The sequence below is a fragment of the Pinus tabuliformis genome, chromosome 5_1 (assembly GCF_031772625.1).
Source record: "Pinus tabuliformis cultivar Carrire ecotype Pingquan chromosome 5_1, CPIR1, whole genome shotgun sequence".
NCBI lineage: Eukaryota > Viridiplantae > Streptophyta > Pinopsida > Pinales > Pinaceae > Pinus > Pinus tabuliformis.
In genome coordinates this window covers 809621468-809628576 of record NC_142305.1, presented here as the reverse complement: position 1 = coordinate 809628576, position 7109 = coordinate 809621468, and the positions used below count along the sequence as shown (strand labels likewise).

General features: G+C 39.2%; 1 pseudogene; it reads left to right on the top strand.

The window, feature by feature from the left end:
• The first annotated feature begins 2956 nt into the window (after positions 1–2956).
• The window catches only part of LOC149167393 (uncharacterized), an 83274-nt pseudogene continuing 79121 nt past the window's right edge, over positions 2957–7109 (top strand).

The following is a 7109-nucleotide window of genomic DNA, read 5'->3' as shown; positions in this document are numbered from 1 at the left end:
GTGTGTGTGTGTGTGTGTATATGTATATGTATGTATGTATATGTATATATATATTTATATGTATATGTATATATATATTTATATGTATATGTATATGTATATGTATATATGTACATATACATATATACATATACATATACATATAAATATATATATACACACACACACACACATATATATATAATTCCCATCCTCCTTGAGCTGAGTATGGTTTTTTACTGAAGTTGTCGAAGGAAATCACCTTGGATCGTGGATCTAGCTCGTGGGTGACAACTACAACTGATTTTGGCTACAATTAGTCTAAGGTTGGGTGGAAAATCAAAGTCTCACCTTAAGTTTTTGTTGCTTTATGGTAGAAGAGTGCATTCAGCTAAGATATGTGAAATTAAAGATTGTTTATTGTTGACTTTAATGTATAACTTTGTGGAATATTGCATGATTGTAGGAAATAGGTGCATGACATTAATTGGTTGAATTTCCTTGAATGTCATGTGGATTATATGACTTTTTGCTATGGGGTTATAAGTTAAATGCCTTGAATTCCCATGTAAATTTATTATATTGCATGTGGTCGTGCAGGTTCTGTGATTTACAATTACTTTCATGCTTAATTTGTATGTGAAATTGAAGACAGGTGGTCTTGATATATGTTGAAAAAACGAGGTCTTGATTTTGATATGCATGAGTATATATTGCATGTGGGCATGCACAACCTTGTGAGCATAATTTATTTGATGTTTAGTTGTTTATTGATTTTTGATGAATGTTTGTCCTATTTAATATTGTTAAGGGGTTTCTTGTTCAACTCGTGCGCTTGATTTAAAATAAATGTAGATAAAGGATGGAGCAACATGTTAAAGTCTTGTGAGAGGAACCTTGATCTTAGTGTTTTCGTTCTATAAGAATGTTGTGTTTTGAATTGGAAATAAATTCCCTTTGTTTAATGTATGCAATTTTTGGGTTGGGTCGGTTTTTGAGAGATTTAAATTTATTCTCTGAACTAAGTTCTACAAGCATTGGAGGTGTAAAATATTCATATTAAAATGACAAATTTTCCTTTAAATGTTTCATGAATGCACTAGATGGTGGGGCTCTATTAGACCAAAGGTCGAAGCTTAAGCATGTTTTTTTACCATGCAAATAGCATAAAAGGTCGACCATCAAATGGCTTGATCTGGCCGAATGCGCCAGATTATGGGGCCCAATTAGACTGGAGGTCGGGTCGAGTGGAGGTCGGGCTGAGTGGAGTTCAAGCCAACTGGAGGTTAAGTCATGTAGATGTTAGGGCCCAAGTGGATTTCAGACCTGAGTGTGGATTGTTTAGGTGACAGATGCCACGTAGGCTTAACTATGGACATGTCAGTGCCAAAGGGGTGATGTAGTATTAGTGGGAACCACGTGGCAGGGTTTCTAATGGTGAGACTTTAATTAGTCATAACTTTTGATCCATAAGTCAGATTGAGCCAAAATTTATATCATCAAAAAGCTCTAGATGAGTTGGTTGTGATGGTGGTGTTTATTTTAGATTTCAATAAGGTTGTAATTTGAGGGATTTTGTGACCCCATTTCCATAACAAGACCTAGAGATCGGGTTGGCTCGATGTAACGCCCTCCACTACCGAATATTAGTCTAAGGGAGTAGCAAGGTGTATTACAAAGGGCTTGGCCCTATGGGACCCCCTAACACAGGTTGAGGTGGCAAGTGCCACATAGGTCGAGCAAGGCTACGTGGATATTATGTGGATGGTGACATGGAATATTCTTGATGTGGCGCTTTCGTGGCATGACACATGGTAAGTGGAATTGGCTCTATTGGATGTCCAAAGAGTCAATTTATGGATGACACATGGCACTATTAGAGGATATCATGTGGTAAGGTTACATCACCTTGACGTCAACAAGAAGCAGGGGAGACAAGTGACATGGCATCGGATAATGTGGTCGCCTGGTGGCACCACGGGTCATGCCACATTGGAGGTAATAAAAGGCGCCACACTAATTTATGGTGTTAAGGAACAATAAATTTTATGTTCGCACCACTCATCTAATGTCAAGCTCATTTATAGCACCTGCAGGGTGTGGGTGCGGTTGTTGAAGAGCACTAAATGGTAATTTCTCTACCAAATAATGGGAAATTCACTATCACACTATAGAGGTTTGAGTAGGGTATTTTCTAAAGGAATGGCGTAGTGGTGCTATGATGTGGCAGGAGCCATGCTAGATTTTAAGGTACATAGTAGAGCCATGTGTGTCATTTGCCATTTCCATGTGGTCATGCTTATTGATGTGGAAAGGATTATTAAAAAAAGCTTTAAATGAGCGTAACTTTCAACCCATGTGTCAGATTGAGATAAAAATTATATCATTAGAAAGCTCTTGACAAGTTGAACACGATGGTGCCATTTTTTTTTAGTTTCAAAGAGGTTGGAAAAAGAGGATTCTATGACCCCGTCTCATAATAGGCCTTGGAGATTGGGTTAATTTTCATGTAACACCTTCCACTACCCAGGAATAACTTAAGAGGGTGGGAGGGTGTGTTTGATATAAATGGAAAGTGGCATCCACCCATTGTAACCACTCATGATATTTACCCATGTTATTGTAACTCAAGAATGTTATAAACACTGGGCCTCACTTTATAAAATGACAAATGGGTCCACATATTGTAGTTGTAACAACTTTCCTTATTTAATAATGAGTTTATTTTTATTGCAAAATATGTGTTTCTCTTCTCCCTCTCGATGGTCAAATCCCTTTGATCTTGGCACTTCATGATCTAGATCAGTGGTATCATAACCAAGTTACAACTCCATGACAAATGATCGACCTGAAGTTGATAATAAGCCCTTACCTAATAAACTAGGCAAAGGCAAAACAAGATTATAGCCTCCATTGACCAATCCCTGGTAGTTAGTGCCGCAGAGAAACATACACAATGAATTTAATGTGAGCGAGCATGGTAGAGGCCATGGAAGGCACAATCCAGGCCATGGACATGTGGGCCTTAAAGAAGATGGTGCCAACCTTTGAGCATTGCCTTCACAACAACCTGGAGGTCACATGAAATACGTAGAACAGTTAGACAAGTATGTCGACTCAGAGCTTGAGCTCCACAAGGAGTTGGTTTGGTTCAAGGCCCTAGTGGTGGCACTAGAGCTCTACCCATATCTTGTGCACCACAATGCCACCCCCTTAATTATTGGTCTCCTTAGTCATAAGAACACCAATATATCCATGGATGTGGTGGGACTAATCTAGGACTTAACATACGTGTTTTTTTCCACGATCCCGGTGTCTAGAATAGAATCTTAAGTCTTTGATGCTTTCGAACCAAGAATCACAATGAAGCTACTTTACATAGTGGAACAATGTACAACAATAAATCTACTAGGGCACAAAATATACACACATTTTTACACAATTTTGGACAATAATTCAATCTCTGTTATATTAATATAACTGAATAATGCAACAGTCTTGATCCAAGTGGATATTGGTGGCCACCCACCTATTCCACTTAGACCTCCAGTTGGTTTCATTTGTTTCCTTGATAATAGTAGCATTTACTATTTTTAGCAGTTTTTTGGGTCCTGGACTTCCAGAGTTGTTTTGATCCCCTCAACGACATTTTTATTGAGGTCCTGTTGACAGGCTTAAATGTAATCCAACAACTAAAGGGGTCTCCCCGGTGTGAAGTCCCAATTAGACCTCACATTGTTTGGGATGGGAGCCCCATCCGGTATGTGAGCCCAGCTACCACCATGAATGTTTATGCTCTTGGTTATCAAATGAGAAGGTGTTAGAGTGGGACACGAATGAAATGAAATGCTCAGGCAGTGAAACAAAATCGGCCCAAGATTGACAAATTGTAGAAAGAGGTACAAACAAGTCTCAATGTCAATAAGAAGAGATATGCCATGAGAGGGATTAGTGAGCTAAAACCCCATTAGACATAATAAACGGGAACATGTCAAATGTTAATAGCAAAGCGGTTCACAACAGGTCATCGACATGGCAAGGAACAAGTAAACACAGATTTGAAAGCGAAAAATACATGCAACCACTATGTATCAGTCCATAACATATTGCATATATGAAAGCGCACACACAAATATAGTGAAGTATCAGACAGCTAATACAACCACCATTAGCAAGCATGGGAATCAATGCCAAATATAAAGAGGATCTTATTTATGTCGCTACAACTACAAATACATATCACCCAAATGGTCAAAACCCAATAGTGGAACATGGGCTGCTCATACCATTGCCCAATGCCAAAACCCTAGCCCCACTGCAAACCCACTCTACTGGCTCCCAAGAAATGAGTGGCTCTAGCTCTTAAGCATAAATCTGCTATGTATTCCTAGCCTATCTTCAAGTGTTAAATCTCCCCTCTCTTTTAATGCGACATGAGGGTGCATTTATAGAGGTCAGGTGATGGTTCACCTACCGTGACCTTTGACCTCCCCTCATGACCTTTCAGCTACCCTTGCGACTCTTGAGCTTCCTCCTTACACTCTTATGCCTATTGTTGATATCATAATGAGAAGATTCACACACTAGTAGAAGAGAGAGAGAAGAGAAGTCTTGAGAAACCCTAGGGTTGGTCCTTGTCACTGACATTGTCGTGAAACTATGAAAACCTGCATGAATGGTTGAAATTCTTGTTGCCGTGCCTTGCTTGCATCCAATCATCTTATGTTGTTGTGTTCCCAACATTGCCGCCAAGTTTTAGGAGCTTAAATGGTTCCAGTCAGTCTCATTGAAACCCCTATCACATAGATTTTGTGAAAACCCTAGCTCCCTTTGTTACAAAGAATTTTGTCACTGTCCCTATACTCCTCGTTCCTTGATCCTGGAGGACCTCTACAGTGAACCCCGCATGCTTTACCTTCATGAAGAAACTCCCATTATGTTCCTCTTCGTGAGCAGATCATTTCCCTTTTGCACCGTTTCCTCTGAAACTTCTGTTTTGCCCAATTTACAAGACCGACAGTAATGGCCTTTGTCTCCCCCACGCCGATGTGCATATATTAGCACTATTCATCGCGCCGACCGGAGTGACTGAGCTATGTTCCAGTTGCGCCGATCCTGTTATGAAAAGTTTTTTAAATTAGAGCTGAAGCTTCCAGCTCTAGAAGCTCCACAATGGAAGTCTGGTAAATGGTTTAGCCGGATGGGGTTGAGGATGACAGTTTGGGCTCCTTTCTCCTATAATGATGGAACTACCTCAAGGCATAAGTCCTTCTCCTATGAGAAGAGGATCCATCTCCCATCCATATTTCCTATATAAACCTCCCTTCTTCCCAAGCACAAACCAGTCACAGTTGATAGTTTTTGGCTGAGTGTGAGTGTTATAGTTGCAAAGTGTTGATGCTATTTTGGAGTAGGAAAGCAAGCTATTACTAGTTGTAGCTATCTAGTTGTGTGAGGGAGAAGTGTGTTTTGGTTTGGAGTGAAGCCTAAAGGGAAGAGCTTTTAAACTATTGTTGTTTGAAGCCATCGTGGAATGCTAGCAGAAGTGTGTGGGAACCTGGTCTTGTCAGAGGAAGACTGCAATGTCAAGATGAATGGTTGTAATCTCTCTTTGATATTAATATATGCAACTATCGATTGATTTCCTACATGTTTTGTAATATTACATATCCATGTCTTAATGTTTCTTGACTTGTTAAGTAGGTTGAATTGCAATTTGTCTATTATTATGTTTGTGTGTTGTTGTTGTTTACTTGTTTCAGGAGCTTGAAGAAGGAAGCAAGAGATTGCTGGAGCGAGCAAGCGAGGACATCATCAAGAAGGATAAGTGACCAAGAGGTAGGCCCTCTTGATTGATTTTAACCTAAGGAGATCTTCCATAGAATGTATCTGTTGTGGCTATACCCATTATCGAGCTAGAGGAATTTGTTCGTGTTCGCACTTATAATTTTACTTCACCACAAATTGGCAACTCCGTTGGGGAACCCAATCCTTTTGTTTGTTTTGGATTTCATGATTTCGTGAGGATTTTTCTAGTTTCACGTTTTCCCTTTGGTTCTGTTTCTTTCCTCTTGCTTACTGGCCTAAGTCTAAAATTCATAGTAGCAGATATGGTCCCTGTTTTGAATTTTTATTTTATTTTTTTCCTTAGTTACCTCGGCCAGCGCGCTTAATCCACTGACAGTTGCACCGACCAGCGCGAATTGCTGAGTAACAGTCACGTCAACCAGCCTCTGGCACTTGTTGTCAATTAGGCAGTCACGCTGATGCCTGTAAGTGAAGATTAGGGTTTGACCCCAATCTTGGCCAGTGTGTTCTGCTCTTGTGTTTTTTGACCCCGTAAGCTTTTTGGATTGTTTTCTCCCTGATTAGAAAGCTACTGTTCATTTGGTTTTGCTGCTTGTTGGCTTGTCGTCTTTCTATTTGATTGATTGATTCATTGAGTGGCCAGCAACACTAGGGCATCTAGTTGGTCGCCCATTCAACATTTTGTGAACTCACTAAGTTGGGTTGTAGGTGTGTTTACTCCTTGCATTTGTTTTTGGTCCCTTTTACGACTTTGACCTATTTTTGCACAAGTTTGAAAAAGTTTCGTTTACTAGCTTGAACGTCTCTTTCCAGCATAGATTACATCATCAGCCTTGTGTTTGGTAAAGTCGGTGTTTCTACTTGAATGAACTTCTCTTTTCATGTTTTCATCTACTTGAAGAGCTCATTGTCTTGAAAACTTTTTCATTGAAAGATTGTATGCGAAAAGTTTGTTTCGTTGTTTCATGAGAAAGTGTGAAATTCTAGCTTGTTGCATCATTATGTTATGATAATTTGCATCTTTTTAAAGACTAGAATTGCATCAACATTTGAAAAAGGAAGAGAATTTTTCGTTTTGAAAGGACTAATAGATAAGTGCTTGTCAAGAAATTAGGAATTGGAATGCATTTTTCATTAGTTTATTTTTTGAAAAAGTAAGGTGGTGAAAGATCATTTGGTTTTCAGTTGCTTGATTGCTTGCATTTGATTGAGTAGTTTCTACCCTCTCTAGTGTAGGAATTTCATCGAATTGAAAGGGTCTTGTCTCATTTAGTTGCATTTGAGGTTTTTTGAGTAGCATCGCTAAGACCTGAAAACTAAAA